The sequence below is a fragment of the Amblyomma mixtum genome, chromosome 1 (genome assembly GCF_055824585.1).
Source record: "Amblyomma mixtum isolate Tamu chromosome 1, ASM5582458v1, whole genome shotgun sequence".
Classification (NCBI taxonomy): Eukaryota; Metazoa; Arthropoda; class Arachnida; order Ixodida; family Ixodidae; genus Amblyomma; species Amblyomma mixtum.
In genome coordinates, this window is record NC_143012.1 from 176,440,095 (window position 1) to 176,454,617 (window position 14,523).

Genomic DNA, 14,523 nt, shown 5'->3' on the forward strand with positions numbered 1-14,523 from the left:
GACTCGTGTACTCGGTTGTTTTGCATTTACAGGTGCATCGTCTACCTAGATGAAACCTGGGTCAACGCAGGGCACACAAAAGAATACATCTCGCAGGACAATACTTTAAAGTCATCTCAGGATGCCTTCCTGAAAGGTTTAACAACGGGATTGGCTGCGCCTTCGTGCAAATGGACCCCTTTGATCCTTGTACATGGTGGGAGCAGTGCAACAGGATTCGTAGAAGACACTGCTGACTTCTTCAGAGCAAAAAAGGGAAACCACGCTGACTACCACTCTGAGATTGATGGCAACTACTTTGAGAAGTGGATCACCGACAAGCTTTTGCCAAACATTCAAATGCTCCATATCATAGCGTGCCTCTTGAAAAAGCACCACTGGCTGTTTCCATAATAAACCATTTCTCGCAAACACTGCGGGGTCAGCATTTTTTATTGTCCTGTCTCATTTATTGTTTGCTCTTTCGAAATATTTTTACCTAGCGTTGTACAACTTTTCCTGCATTCTTAGTTCACGTTCCCACAGCTTGGAACTTTTTTTACCTGGCTGCATGAAAATCCTGGCTGAGCAGCTTCTGCTCTTCTAGGAGAGCAGGGAAATCGAGACAAGCTGACTTGTCTCTGTATTGCCTTCATATACATTTGAGCACGACAACAAATCTAACTCTTGAGGCAGTGCTATTTTCTCTCGCTGTGTGAATCAACACTATGTTCTAAATTTAACACTTAACACGGGAAAACAGGCCATATCGAGGTGGTGTGTGTAAAAATAATTTGACCCTAAAGTTGCAGAGGGCCACTTGTTAATCGGGCCACGGCGGAGCGCTCACCACTGGGCTAATTAATTAAACCCGACGAATGAACGTCATCTTTCGCACAAACCTCTCGCTTGCATCTAAAAAGAATAGTCACAATGCTGCAGAATCGGGAAGAAAACCGCTACTGGTGACCAAAAGCCGGTGCGAGCGCATTGACAACGAATTTCGGACAGCTCACATTAACGCGGTATGCATCAAATGAACAGATGCATGCCGTTCATTTCAGAACACGCCATAATATTCAAGCGATTCTGAACAAAACGAGTTTTCTCATTCAAGTCATTCGAAATTCAACTTGCGGTGAAAAAAAAATATGCGAAAAAAAAGTTTCACCATCCGTGTAAGATCGCGCCTCGTACACGACCTCGCTGGCTCTCCCCTTTGTACTTCCCGCGTGGCTCGCGCAGTGCAGCAACAAATGCGGAAGCAATTACCGGCATGGGGAGGACGCCACTTTGGAACGCAGCCGTGACGCCTCGGGCAGAGGGCGCACGTGCGGCGTGGCCCTGCCGTCCCGAAAGGGGTGGTCTCCTTCCCACCGCGACTGATCAAAGGACTGATCCGCTGACTGATAGCGTTGTAGCCATGCGGGGAGGTAAACAAAGGTCTTCCGGTTGGACGCGGCACGAGAGGGTGGCCGCCCTGAGGCAGTTACGCACGTGCATGCACTTAAGATGAAAAGTGCGTTCTTGGGGGAAGGCGAGGGTGTTGCGTGGAGAGCGTTTTACGAATGTTTTCTTGATTTGTTTATTTATTTATTCGAGCCCTGGTTTCGAGGCTATGCCCAACCCACAGGGCCGTGGCTACTGCGAAATTAAGTAGCGATTGGTTGATCAAAGACTGGGGCGGGTCAAGAGAAATGACCGCCCCAGCGCCTTTGTTTATGTACGTAATAAAAACGGAAGGAAAAGCCAGGTATGGCAGTCCTAAACAGGCTCCGTGCTTCGCACGTACGGAAAACTTCTAGGCTCTAACCGAGACCGCCGGTCGATGAGTAAGATTTTCCGAAGTCGCATCTCTGTGTGAGATAAGTCCTAAACAGGCTCCGTGCTTAGCACGTACGGAAAACTTCTAGGCTCTAACCGAGACCGCCGGTCCGGTCGATGAGTAAGATTTTCCGAAGTCGTATCTCTGTGTGAGATGAGTCCCAACCAGGCTCCGTGCTTAGCACGTAAGGAAAACTTCTAGGCTCTAACCGAGACCGCCGGTCGATGAGTAAGATTTTCCCTAAGTTGTATCTCTGTGTGAGATAAGTGCCTTCTAAGTTACAGTACTTGAACGTCTGTGTGACTTCACGTTTCTGCAACTGAGTTTGCCTTGTATATACTCTGTAAATATAATTTCCCTTTCGTACCTTCTGCTTCTGGACTCCTGTGCTTCAAAACACCACCGAACAACTCACGTTTGGAGGAGGCTGAACTCCCCCGAAGAAAAGCAAACGAACCTGAAGAAAGAAAGAGAATTTACTGGCGCAGTCACGACAGAATTCGGCAATCGTCGACCGTGAGCCGACACCACCGTCAAGCCAGCAGCGTCAGGCAACGACCGTCCGGGAACCCGGGAAGGAGCCGATCTTCAGGTCCAGCCAAGGGAACAAGGTAGTCCAGAGCGCCGACCCTGAGGCGTCCTTCATCCTGCATCTCGGGACGAGGCAGCGGCAACAGAGAGGCAACGGATCCTACTAGCGACACCAGCACGGGTGAGCGGGATTCCTTGCGTACCTCTGAGGTGGTTATGGCTCATGTGTAAACGGGCGTATGGTGTTGACAAGGAGCATGATGGCGAGCTCAGATCGCAGACAGGAAAATGCGAGTGCATTAAAGGGGATGGCTACAGAGGGCTATGATCAGCCAGGCGAAACGTCAGAGGGCGATGATCAGTTAGGCGAAACGTCGCAGCAGGACGCAGCGACATCAGAGTCTATAGCAGAAGCGCTACAAAAGGTAGCTGCAACGGCGAGTTCCGATGCTATGGCAATCCGCCGCATGGAACTGGATTTCGAGCTTGCGAAGCATAAGCTCGAAGTCGAATCTCGAGAGCGCATCGAATTGCAGAAGCTTGGGATAGCGATGACAGGTGGCCGGCAGACCCCCTTGATATCGGAATCAGGGGAACAACGGCGAACGGGCCTCGACCCAATCTCCCAATGCGCCAAAGTCCTAAAGGGACTCAAGTTGCCGGGCGACGCGGACGTACCGCTTTGGTTTGACGAGGTGGAAAGAGTTTTCACGACGTACGATGTGCCGGAAAACAGCCGCGTACACTTGATCATGCCGACGCTGACCGAGCGTGTGCGGTATTTGCTTCGCGGTCTTAAGGACGACGAGTGCAGCGACTACGAGTCAGTGAAAACGGCCGTATTAAGGGAGCTAAAGCTGACCCCCGTCGAGTACTTGGATCGGTTCGAACGCGCCGCAAAGCGTAAGGAGGAAACTTGGGCCCAATTCGCCTCTCGCGTGAAGACATACTTTCACTATTACCTTCGTTCGAGGGAGGCAGACACTAAGGAAGATGTGGTGGCTCTCGTCGTAGCCGATCGCATGAAAGCTAGCCTAAGCACCGAGGGTCTGGAGTATGTGCGCCTCCGCGAGGGGGAAAAGTGGGCGAAACCGGATGAGTTATCGCAGATGCTTCAGACTTTCGAGCAAGCTAAAGGAAAGGGGCGCGCGGTGCGACCAACGACCGCACACGCGGAGAAAGAAAGTTCCCCATGCCCACCTTCAAGTAGTGACATCAAACGGCAGACACAGTGTTATGTGTGCCGCGCAGAGGGTCACGTCGCTAAACACTGCCCCCGCGCTGCGCAGAACGCGCAGACAAACGATAAACGCGCCCGGGTTCAGAAAGTAGCCGTCGCCAGCGAGGACGCTGCCGAAACCGCTGAGTCGGCCTACCCACACAGGACGCTGGTTGCAGAAATGAGATCCCCGAGATCGTCAGATGAAGTGCGCAAATCAAAGCTGCAGCGGGTAGAAATCGAATGCGGCGGAGTACCGACAACGGCGATTATAGACACCGGTAGCGAAATAACGGTAGTCCGAGAAAGCTTAATGCCAGACGCGTCTCATGAGCCTTCCGGCAAGATAAAGCTTGTCTCAGCTTTCGGTGAAACAATAGAAGCGAAGCTAGTTACGCTCGCGGTCAGTATGAGGCGGCGCCCCACGCTTGTAGCTCGACCAGAGGCAGTACGTATAGTGTGCGCAATTACGGGCAAGCTCGCGGAGGGAGTGGACTGTTTGCTCTCGCGACAAGACTGGGAGCTGCTAGCACAGTGCGAACACAGCAACGGAGCGGTCCCCCGAAGCGACGTACACGTTACAGCTGGCCCTACTACATCATCTTTCACCGTTGGCAGGGAGACTTTAGAGCCGGTCTCAACGACAGGCGCGGCTCACGCGAACGATTCGCAGGCAGGCGAGCCGGAGAATAAAGAGTTGCCCGTGACATCAGGCGAGCAACATGAAGAAGGTAGTGACGGTTGCCCCGCCGAAGTCCGGCGCTCAACGCGTGGCGATGAAGACGAGGCCCCAGAGCGGCGCGAGAGCTTCTGGTCAGCCCAGCTGTCAGATGAAAGCTTTAAGAAAGCTCGGGCTGATGCAAAAATAGTAGAAAGTGAGCATGCTCATCCCGTGGTGTGCGTTGGCAAAAAGGACGGCTCAGTGCGTATGTGTACCGACTACCGTGCGCTGAACGCGGCTACACGTACTGACGCCTTCCCGATGACACCCCCGCAGGAGTTAATTATGAGGGTCGGCAGCGCAAAGTTCATTACTCTCGTAGATTTGAGACGCGGTTATTGGCAGGTACCAGTGGCCCTCGAGAGTCAGCATTTGACTGCCTTCGTAACCCACGAAGGGCAGTACGCTTGGCGCGTCATGCCATTTGGGTTAAAAAATGCCGCTGCAACATTCCAGCGAATGATGAATACGCTGCTGTCGAGACACCAGAGCTACGCGGCGGCATATCTCGATGATATCGCCATTTTCTCCGCTTCGTGGCAGCAGCACCTGAAGCATTTAAGCATCGTGCTCGGCTTACTACGCGAAGCTAAACTGAAGGTAAGCCCCGAGAAGTGCCAGATCGCACAAGCTCAGATCAAGTACTTGGGTCACGTCGTGGGTGGCGGTACACACGGACCGGACCCCGATAAGCTAGCCGCTGTTCGCGACCTTGCGCCGCCTACTACGAAAAAGCAGCTGCGAAGCCTGCTTGGGCTATGCGGGTACTACCGCGAATACGTAGAGAACTACGCTGAGGTCGCTGCACCGCTCACATCCTTGACGAAGCGAGGCGTGCCAAACGCGATTCCTTGGACTCGGGAAGCGCAGGAAGCTTTTACTCAGCTTAAAACGTCGCTTTGCGAAGCTGCAGCGCTAAATACCCCTAATATGCTCAAGCCATACTGGCTGTTCACGGATGCGTCCGCGATCGCGGCCGGAGCTTGCCTGGCCCAGATGGGAGACTCGGGGAGAGAGGAGCCGGTCGCCTTCGCCAGCCACCGGTTCACTACAACCCAAACCCGCTGGTCAACAATCGAGCGCGAGGCATTTGCCATCATTTGGGCGCTCAAGAAATTCGACCATTGGTTGTTCGGAGCACAGGTTAACGTGGTCTCCGACCACAATCCCTTATCCTATCTAACGACGAGCACGCCTCATGGGGCAAAACTGGCAAGGTGGGCGCTGGCCTTGCAGCGCTACAATGTCGTTGTGACACACAGGAAAGGCACCTGTAACGGCAACGCCGACGCGTTGTCTCGCGTCCCTAGCACGAGCTGGGGTAAGGAGCAATGAGCCATGGCCCCTCGGGCTACGTGAATTTTCCCGTTCACCCGCTGCAATTTGTGATGTGATCGGTGATCTGTGGCCAGAACTCTGTGCAAGGATGTTTGCATGCCCCTGACTCTCGTACTGTGACGGATGTCGTGTATGCTCTGTGTATAGTCCATGAGTGTTTTTGTGCGGTATCGGCGAGTTGTATCTTTGTGACCCGAGAGCCGTTTTTCAGCATGTCAATTTCTTTCTATGCATATTGTGTTTGTAGACAGCCGCGATCTTTTGTTGATCTTGTCTAAACGAGCGGACTCCCAAGCTCGTTTATCCTCTCAGGGGGGACGTGTAAGATCGCGCCTCGTACACGACCTCGCTGGCTCTCCCCTTTGTACTTCCCGCGTGGCTCGCGCAGTGCAGCAACAAATGCGGAAGCAATTACCGGCATGGGGAGGACGCCACTTTGGAACGCAGCCGTGACGCCTCGGGCAGAGGGCGCACGTGCGGCGTGGCCCTGCCGTCCCGAAAGGGGTGGTCTCCTTCCCACCGCGACTGATCAAAGGACTGATCCGCTGACTGATAGCGTTGTAGCCATGCGGGGAGGTAAACAAAGGTCTTCCGGTTGGACGCGGCACGAGAGGGTGGCCGCCCTGAGGCAGTTACGCACGTGCATGCACTTAAGATGAAAAGTGCGTTCTTGGGGGAAGGCGAGGGTGTTGCGTGGAGAGCGTTTTACGAATGTTTTCTTGATTTGTTTATTTATTTATTCGAGCCCTGGTTTCGAGGCTATGCCCAACCCACAGGGCCGTGGCTACTGCGAAATTAAGTAGCGATTGGTTGATCAAAGACTGGGGCGGGTCAAGAGAAATGACCGCCCCAGCGCCTTTGTTTATGTACGTAATAAAAACGGAAGGAAAAGCCAGGTATGGCAGTCCTAAACAGGCTCCGTGCTTCGCACGTACGGAAAACTTCTAGGCTCTAACCGAGACCGCCGGTCGATGAGTAAGATTTTCCGAAGTCGCATCTCTGTGTGAGATAAGTCCTAAACAGGCTCCGTGCTTAGCACGTACGGAAAACTTCTAGGCTCTAACCGAGACCGCCGGTCCGGTCGATGAGTAAGATTTTCCGAAGTCGTATCTCTGTGTGAGATGAGTCCCAACCAGGCTCCGTGCTTAGCACGTAAGGAAAACTTCTAGGCTCTAACCGAGACCGCCGGTCGATGAGTAAGATTTTCCCTAAGTTGTATCTCTGTGTGAGATAAGTGCCTTCTAAGTTACAGTACTTGAACGTCTGTGTGACTTCACGTTTCTGCAACTGAGTTTGCCTTGTATATACTCTGTAAATATAATTTCCCTTTCGTACCTTCTGCTTCTGGACTCCTGTGCTTCAAAACACCACCGAACAACTCACGTTTGGAGGAGGCTGAACTCCCCCGAAGAAAAGCAAACGAACCTGAAGAAAGAAAGAGAATTTACTATCCGGGATGTGAACCCACGCACCCCCACTGCCTGTCGAATCTCTGGAGCGACGCGTTAGACCACTCGGCCTCAAAACAACGCGGAGTGATCCACCTCTCTTTATTTTTTTCTGCGGATTACTTCCGTAGCCTTCACAGCGTTGCACATGATGTATGAAACGGAGTATAGTGACGTGTCGTAATGAAACGGATATGCTAACCTTCGTCGCTTGAGGACCTCGGCGCTCAGCTTAGACCGCGACCGGCGTTATCGACTTCTTTGTCGCTCGGAGTGAATAAAATTATAGTCATCGTCAGTTACGGGAACGTCGATTTTTAAAAGTCCTGATGGGCGCATCTGCAGGCGTTTTTGTGTGTGCTTGCCTGTGCGCCACTTCTGGTATGGCTACCCGACGGGCTTGTTTTTGTGCGTCGTCATGAATTCATTTACTCACTGGGCTGATCATCTGTTTTCTTATAATCGCTACGCATCAGGAACCACGTCCGGAAAAAGAAAGGCTTTGTCAGCGCGGCAAGGAGAGCTTGCGCGACAGTGGCTGTGTGCTATCGGGCAGTTGTTCTTGCTGTTGTGGCAGCGTGTGTTAGCTTCAGTTTCCCAATAGAGCGCAGTCGTTTGCGTTTCAGGTGCTTGTATTGGAAATGTGTGTGTGACAAGGCCATTGCAGTACCAGTGTTTCAAATCATTTGAATGTGTGGAAGTGCTGCCTAGGATTAAAACATCACGCCGCATTGTGAATTGTGGGAATGGCCGCGCCAGCCCCACTGCCGAGGAGGTGGACATTGTGATCGATTATGTGAGCGCGCAAATGGACGTGGAGCTGGCATTCCGACTTCATGCTGCCCAACATCCTGGTCGTCATGTGCCGACTCGTCCCACGTTCGTACCGATATTTAATCTATTTAAGTCTACGAGATCAGTTCATGTCCAGAAAAGGAAGAGACCAGGGAACGCAACCGACGATTTTGACATCGGTGACCTCGCGTTACGTTTCTGTCAGGCCACAAGGAAGTGTCAGGGAAATCGCCAACGCGTACGGAGGCAGCCCAGCATCGCTTTGGGGGGTCACTATTAAGACACAGCTACCACCCCTATCATGTGTGTCTTCACCAGGAACTGACACCGAAGGACTTTTAGAGACGGCTAGATTTTTGAAACTGGTGCGTAATTAAATGTGATGAATGCCCGGAATTCCTGCACACAGTGCTTTGGATAGACTAGGCCCAATTTTGCAGACTGCAATGTCAACTTTCACAATGCGCGTTATTGGTGCGACAAGAACCCACATTGGCTACGCCAGCGCAAGAACCAAGTAAGATGGTCAGCAAATGTTTGCTGTGGCATTTAGTACGGCCTTATTGTCGGTCCTTACTTCATCGACGCAAACCTCAGTGGGAAAAAGCACACAGACTACGTCCTGAAAGGCGCCGTCGCTGAATTAGTCTCAGCGCTACCACTGGCCGGGTTGAAAAAAATGTGGTTTCAGCATGACGGAGCCCCGCCGCATTTTTTTCGTTCCGCGGTGCAGTTCCTGGAGAGCACCTTTCCGAACCAAAGGATTAGGCGGGAGGGAACAAAAGCGAGGCCTCCAAGACCACCCGATTTGTCACCACTGGATACCTTCCTCTGGAGGTACGCTAAGAATGAAGTTTTCAATACGGAGCAAGCGAACCTCGAAGACCTGAAGGAGCGTATCAAGATATCAATTCAAAAGATTCCCCGAGAGATGCTCATTTCTGCTTTGAATTCCATCAAAGACGGCATTCTACTGTGCATCTCAATGGACGGCAAGCATTTTAACACGTGATGCGAAAACGGCTTCTTTTCATCCCATATACCTGTACTAGTTCTTTGATGGAGTGTCCAAGTGGTGCAGCAACCAACTAAACCCATAAAAGGTACAAATTTCATTCATTCTTGTTTGTTATACAACTATAGAAAGTGCTAGATATCTGCGGACAAGGTTTCCTAATTAAGTACTAACACTTCTTACAGCACGGGATGTGTCTGATCCAGCACACGGTAGCCGTATTGAGCCAGCCGGCACGGAGCACCTTAGTGCTAGAATTGCAATGTTTTCAGTTGGAACCTTTTCATCGACGAAGTCATTCTCATTTATTGTAGCAGTCAAGCCGATACCACATAAAAGAAATAGACGCTTGACAGAAATAATACAATACATGTCGATATATCAGCACTATTTAATGTTATACAGTAATATGCATACTCTCAGAGAAGATTACCTTTATCCGTTTCACGAGGCTTGTAACAAAAATGAAAAAAATTTAAAAACTCTTTCCGGAGTTAACCACACAAGCAGAGCTCCAGGCGTGCTTATATCAGTGTTCCCAAAAGCGATGGCCGCGTAGCAGACGATGGCTACAATTTTTCTTACTCCGAGCGACGAAGCAGTCGATAACGCCGGCCGCGGTCTAAGCTGAGCGCCGAGGTTCTCTAGCAAGGAAAATTAGCTCACGCGTTTCGAATTAGGCGCTGCATTCATTACGACACGTCACCAGCGGACGCTGCGCTTACGCCATACTTGCGGCGCTCCTCTTGCACTCAGTTTCGGTCGCGTGCAGGAAAAACCGTCGGATTTCTTCGCGCTGCAGGGCAGTAGAAATTTCTTTTTCTTCGTTTCAAAAACTGATATCACATCGTCTGTCCATGGCCTCAAACTCCCAGTTTGGACTAACCACCCAGCTACGATAATTAGAAAGTTAATTAGTTTTTTTGTTAATAGTACACTGCGATAAACAGAGGGGTTTTGCAGCGTATTCTGTCTGCCAGGGCAGAGAGTCTCATCCTACACCTATTTTTTTTTTTTTTGCTAAATTGAACCCAATGGTTTCAGGAATTTTTGAAAAGGTTCCCTGAAACACCCGGTATATTTAAGGCAGGTAGTTATTACCTCTGATGTGGACCATGAAAGTGAGATAATAGCAGAGTAAGAATTGTGTGGAGTGCATTTGTCAAGACTTCTCAGTTGTTGAATATCAGGCTACTATTATTCTTCAATATAAAGGTATCGAATAGGTGTACATTACCTTGTACAACATGAACTGGTGGGCGAGTTGGTCTGACATATCTAGTGAAGCAGCGCTACGGCCCAGGGCGGGGGAAAGGGCGAATACAGCGCTGTGTTCTTCCCTTTCTACCCTTTGGCCCTGTGCAGTAGCGCTGCTTCACTAGGTACATTACCTTGCCAGCACTCAACTACAGGGAAGAAACTCGAAAGCTAACGAATGGGCTTAAAATTAAACTGAGTGCAGCGCAGCAAGCTATGGAAATGAAAATGGTGAATGTGACATTAAGAATCAGGAAGACAGCGGAATGAGTCAGAAAACAATTCATGAGGAAGAAACAAATCATGAGGAAGAAATGGGCTTGGGCAGGTAATGTAATGCAAAGGCAAGATAAGCGGTGGGGTAACGAACAGGATCCCAAGAGAAGACCAGCGCCGCAGGCCGCAGGTGACGCAAGACAGCGTTAATTAGAGATCAGCGTGAGAGGACTTTGTCCTGCAGTGGACATAGCCAGGTTGATAACAATGATGATTACTGTGAAGTGGAGCGTAGTCAGGGGCTGCACAGGTGGTTGTGGAGTGATTAAGTGAGGAAATTCGCTTTCATAATGCAGGCGTGACAAGCGCTGAAGTTCGAGACCCCCGGAAAAGGCATTCCGCTTGGAGTGGATTTAATTTTTCCGTCATTGTTGCTGACGATGCCCTCACATGCTTGCTGAACTACAGCTCCGGGGCTTTCTGTCCTCTCCACTGCCCAAGAATTGATAACTGTGGACCCTGTGGCCCCCCAACCCCCTCCTCTATTCTTTGCGTCGGCCACCACGTTTTCAAGGATCTGATCAGCACAGATGATACCACCTCGCCCACCTCATGGCAAGGGCTTACCTGAATTGCACTGTCGATAGGAAGAAGGTGAACTGGAAATTTCTCGACTCTAGCCCACGCCGGCTATGAACGGCAGTATTAGGTATAAGTGGTGAGTGCTAGGTACATGAAGGCTGTCAATAAAACTCGGTATGTGTTTTTGCAGCTAGCCAATTTAGAAGCCAATGTTCCGACTTGCCCACTTCGACAGCAAGAATTTTGGCGTGTTCCTAGTTCTAGAACTCAACTTGGGTGCCAAATGTTGTGTTATACTTTGCCGCGAATTTTAAATACCTATTGTGCCAGCAACATTCAGGTAGAAAAATGTAGCTTTCGTTTCATCAAATCTATGTTCCTGTCACAAGTTGTTAATTCTGAATTGACAACAAGGTGATCATGTGCTTGCATTTGCGTTTCCTTGCTCTTGTTGGTGATCCACAATTAACAGTGCATGAGTTGTACTCGCTGTATCGCCATGTACGAGAGGGAACTCGGGTGTCATTCAAGCGAAGATAGTCCGCTTTTGCCTGAGGATGCCCTTATCTCTTATATGGTGTGGAATAGAAAAATAAATAAAAAATAAAAAATTATATGAACCCTGATGAAGCGGTTTACGCATATGACGCTACAGAAAGGCCTCGGAAATAAGCAAACATACCATTACGAGGATGAAATACAATACAAGCGAAGAAGCAGGCATATTTTGCGCAGATCAAATAAGATCAAAGCGCTAAATATTGTAAAGTAAGTGAAAGAAATCCAAAGTCGGCCGTTGGTGCCGGTACCACGACCGCTCGAGACTATGTTATGGGGTGCAGACCTCCTCCCCGGGTGGCGGCCGCCCTGCATAGTGCGTGGCGCGGAGAGGGGGTCCTGCGAAAGGCCTCCGAGTGCCCGCGGCCGCACGCACTCGTTTAAAGGAAAGTGTGCTTACACACAGCGGTCCCGTGGTTCGCGTGACCGCCACTCAACGGAAGCGGCCGAAGCGCGCACGGATTGCGTCACGCCGGACTTCGCCGAATCTTCGGCACTAGCGGTGCCCCTCGTGCGCGCGTGATTTAGCCGCAACAGAGAGACAGCTGTTCCCGCGCTTTTTCCTTGCGCCGCTTCGGTGGGGCGAGTGCCTGAGAAAGGGAAGCGTGGCAGAGTAGCTGACGAGAAGGAAGAAGAAAAAGGGTCAGAGCAGCGGGGTCTTGACCCGCCATCACTCACGCGATCCTGGCAGCGCGCGCTACAGGATGTTGGCCGGGGGAACAAAACGGGCAGCGTGGAAAAGGAGAGGGGAGTCGCTTTGGCGGCAAATTGCTTGCCGAGATAAATTTCGAGAAACGGCAAGGGGAGGATGCCACCAGGAAGCATTGTGTGCGTCCGCGATGCCACGGCCGCCGCTTCCATTGTGCGCTGTGAGCGGCTATGACGGAATGGGGTGCGCTGCTGCACTGTAATAACCTCAGGACGCTATGTATGATTCTGTGCACTGCACCGACCTCTGCGTGACACCGATCACCTTCTGTATGGAAGAGGGGGAGCTGGGCCCGGATATTTATTGCTGACCCGAGAGGCCACACCGCGATGGATTTGCCACTGCCTAACACGGACTGAGGTTGAGCGCGCCATCGGAGAACCGAATTGCCGAAGGGGCCCTGTGTGCCGCTGAAAGGGAAACGTAATTGAGCTGACGCAGCAATAGTTGAGTACAATGCGTTTCCATTAACTCTAGTTGGGGTGGAGCGGGTGCTCATCTCACTGATGTCATCTACCACTCCATGTATGATTTTGTTCTGAGGTAATAATTGCAAACTTCTAAAACGCCGAGAGAGTTTAGGACCCTGCAGAATCTGCTAGGTTCTCAGACATGTACGTAGCGAAAACTCCGAATACAATGGAAAGCGCACATTATATTCGGAAACACCTTGATCACAGGTCGTCACGAGCAAATGTCTGAGGCATTGTTGTAGCACCATTCTAATTTGTTCGCCTTTGGTCTCTCGGGATTTGTCGCACTAGGTCTCAGCGTAATCTGCTTTGTAAGGAGAATAACAACTGCAGGATTCTTGCGGTTAATGATTTACATTTCCTAAGTTGAATGTCAGATATCACTGGCGTAAATTTCTCGCCATTTCATTACTTGCATGACTCAGGCATGGCTTGCATGGAACGTCCAGACTGAGAGGACCGAAGCTCATTTCACGGTTTCCCGTACCCGCTCCCTAAAATCTAGCTTTGAAAATCCCCGGGCTGCTCGCTGCGGCTCCAGCCCTCGTGCCCCGGTGGGATATAGAAGGTCCTGTGACACGTACGTCGCAGACTGATGTGAATTGGCGGGTGCTCTCGTAAGCGCTTCACAGCCACGCGGACTGCGAATGATATGTAGAATGGCCAGAATTTGCTACGCCGCAGCGTCAAGCATATATTCCGCATTTTAGGAATTTTAGCGAAAGATACTGCAAGCATATATTCCGCATTTTAGGAATTTTAAAGAAAGATATTGCTTATATAGCTTCAAACCTCTTCAAACCTCCAATTTCCATCGGGTGCCCAAATGCTATAGTTAGAAGTTAACAGTTAGAATCTAGTTTAACACCGTACTACTTAGCATCCTTCACCTCTTTTCAGACGCCGGTGACCATTGGTATTACTATATCTCAGAAGCCATCTTTACGCCTGAAACAGCCCATTTTTAATAGAAACTTGCTTGCTTCGCTGAAACGCGCAGTATATTGCTAAAACATGAAAGTGGGAGCGGCATTTCGCGATTTGTAAAGCGGGTTCTGGTAAGTTTTTATAACAGAACTAAATGTCAAGAATTAAACTGGTTCCTTTATTTCATACGGAACTAAAGTATGGTGCCTTGAAAGTTCGTAAGCTCTGAAGCTTCTGAACTGCAGTGGACAATATTCTGCTAAAGAAAAAAGCTGCACGTCTGCCAAAAATTTCTGTTTTGAAAATGCTACTGGAAACAATACTTCAGTGCTTTGCATAATGTTCACTGAACTGAAATTACAATGTCCCGTAAAATGTTCAGCTGAAACTCATTTGCGGCCACCGCGGTGGCTCTGTGGTTATGGCGCTTGGCTGATGACCCGAAAGACGCGGGTTCGATCCCGGCCGCGGCGGTCGAATTTCGATGAAGGCGAAATTCTAGAGGCCCATGTACTGTGCGATGTCAGTGCACGTTAAACAACCCCAGGTAGTCGAAATTTCTGGAGCCCTTCACTACGGCGTTCCTCATAGCCCGAAGTTGCTTTGGGACGTTAAAGCCCCATAAACAATAAACCATGAACTGCATTTGCGTTGGATATAGAATGACCTATGATGGGATATTTCGCAAAAAACTTCGTTGTCTTTAAAGTTTTCTCAATTCGGAATTGCCCACGTGCTAATGCCCTGTATCGGAGAACTCGGTCGCTGAGCCTGACTGCAGTTAATTTCTTTCAGAACACATTTATCGCGTAAACTTCTTGTGCCGAAGTAAGAGAGCGAAATCTCAGGGCACGATGAAGAAAACGCTCAACATCATGGTCACTGGGCATCGCCTAATTAAATAGTATATAGCGTTGTACATCGGCTGTT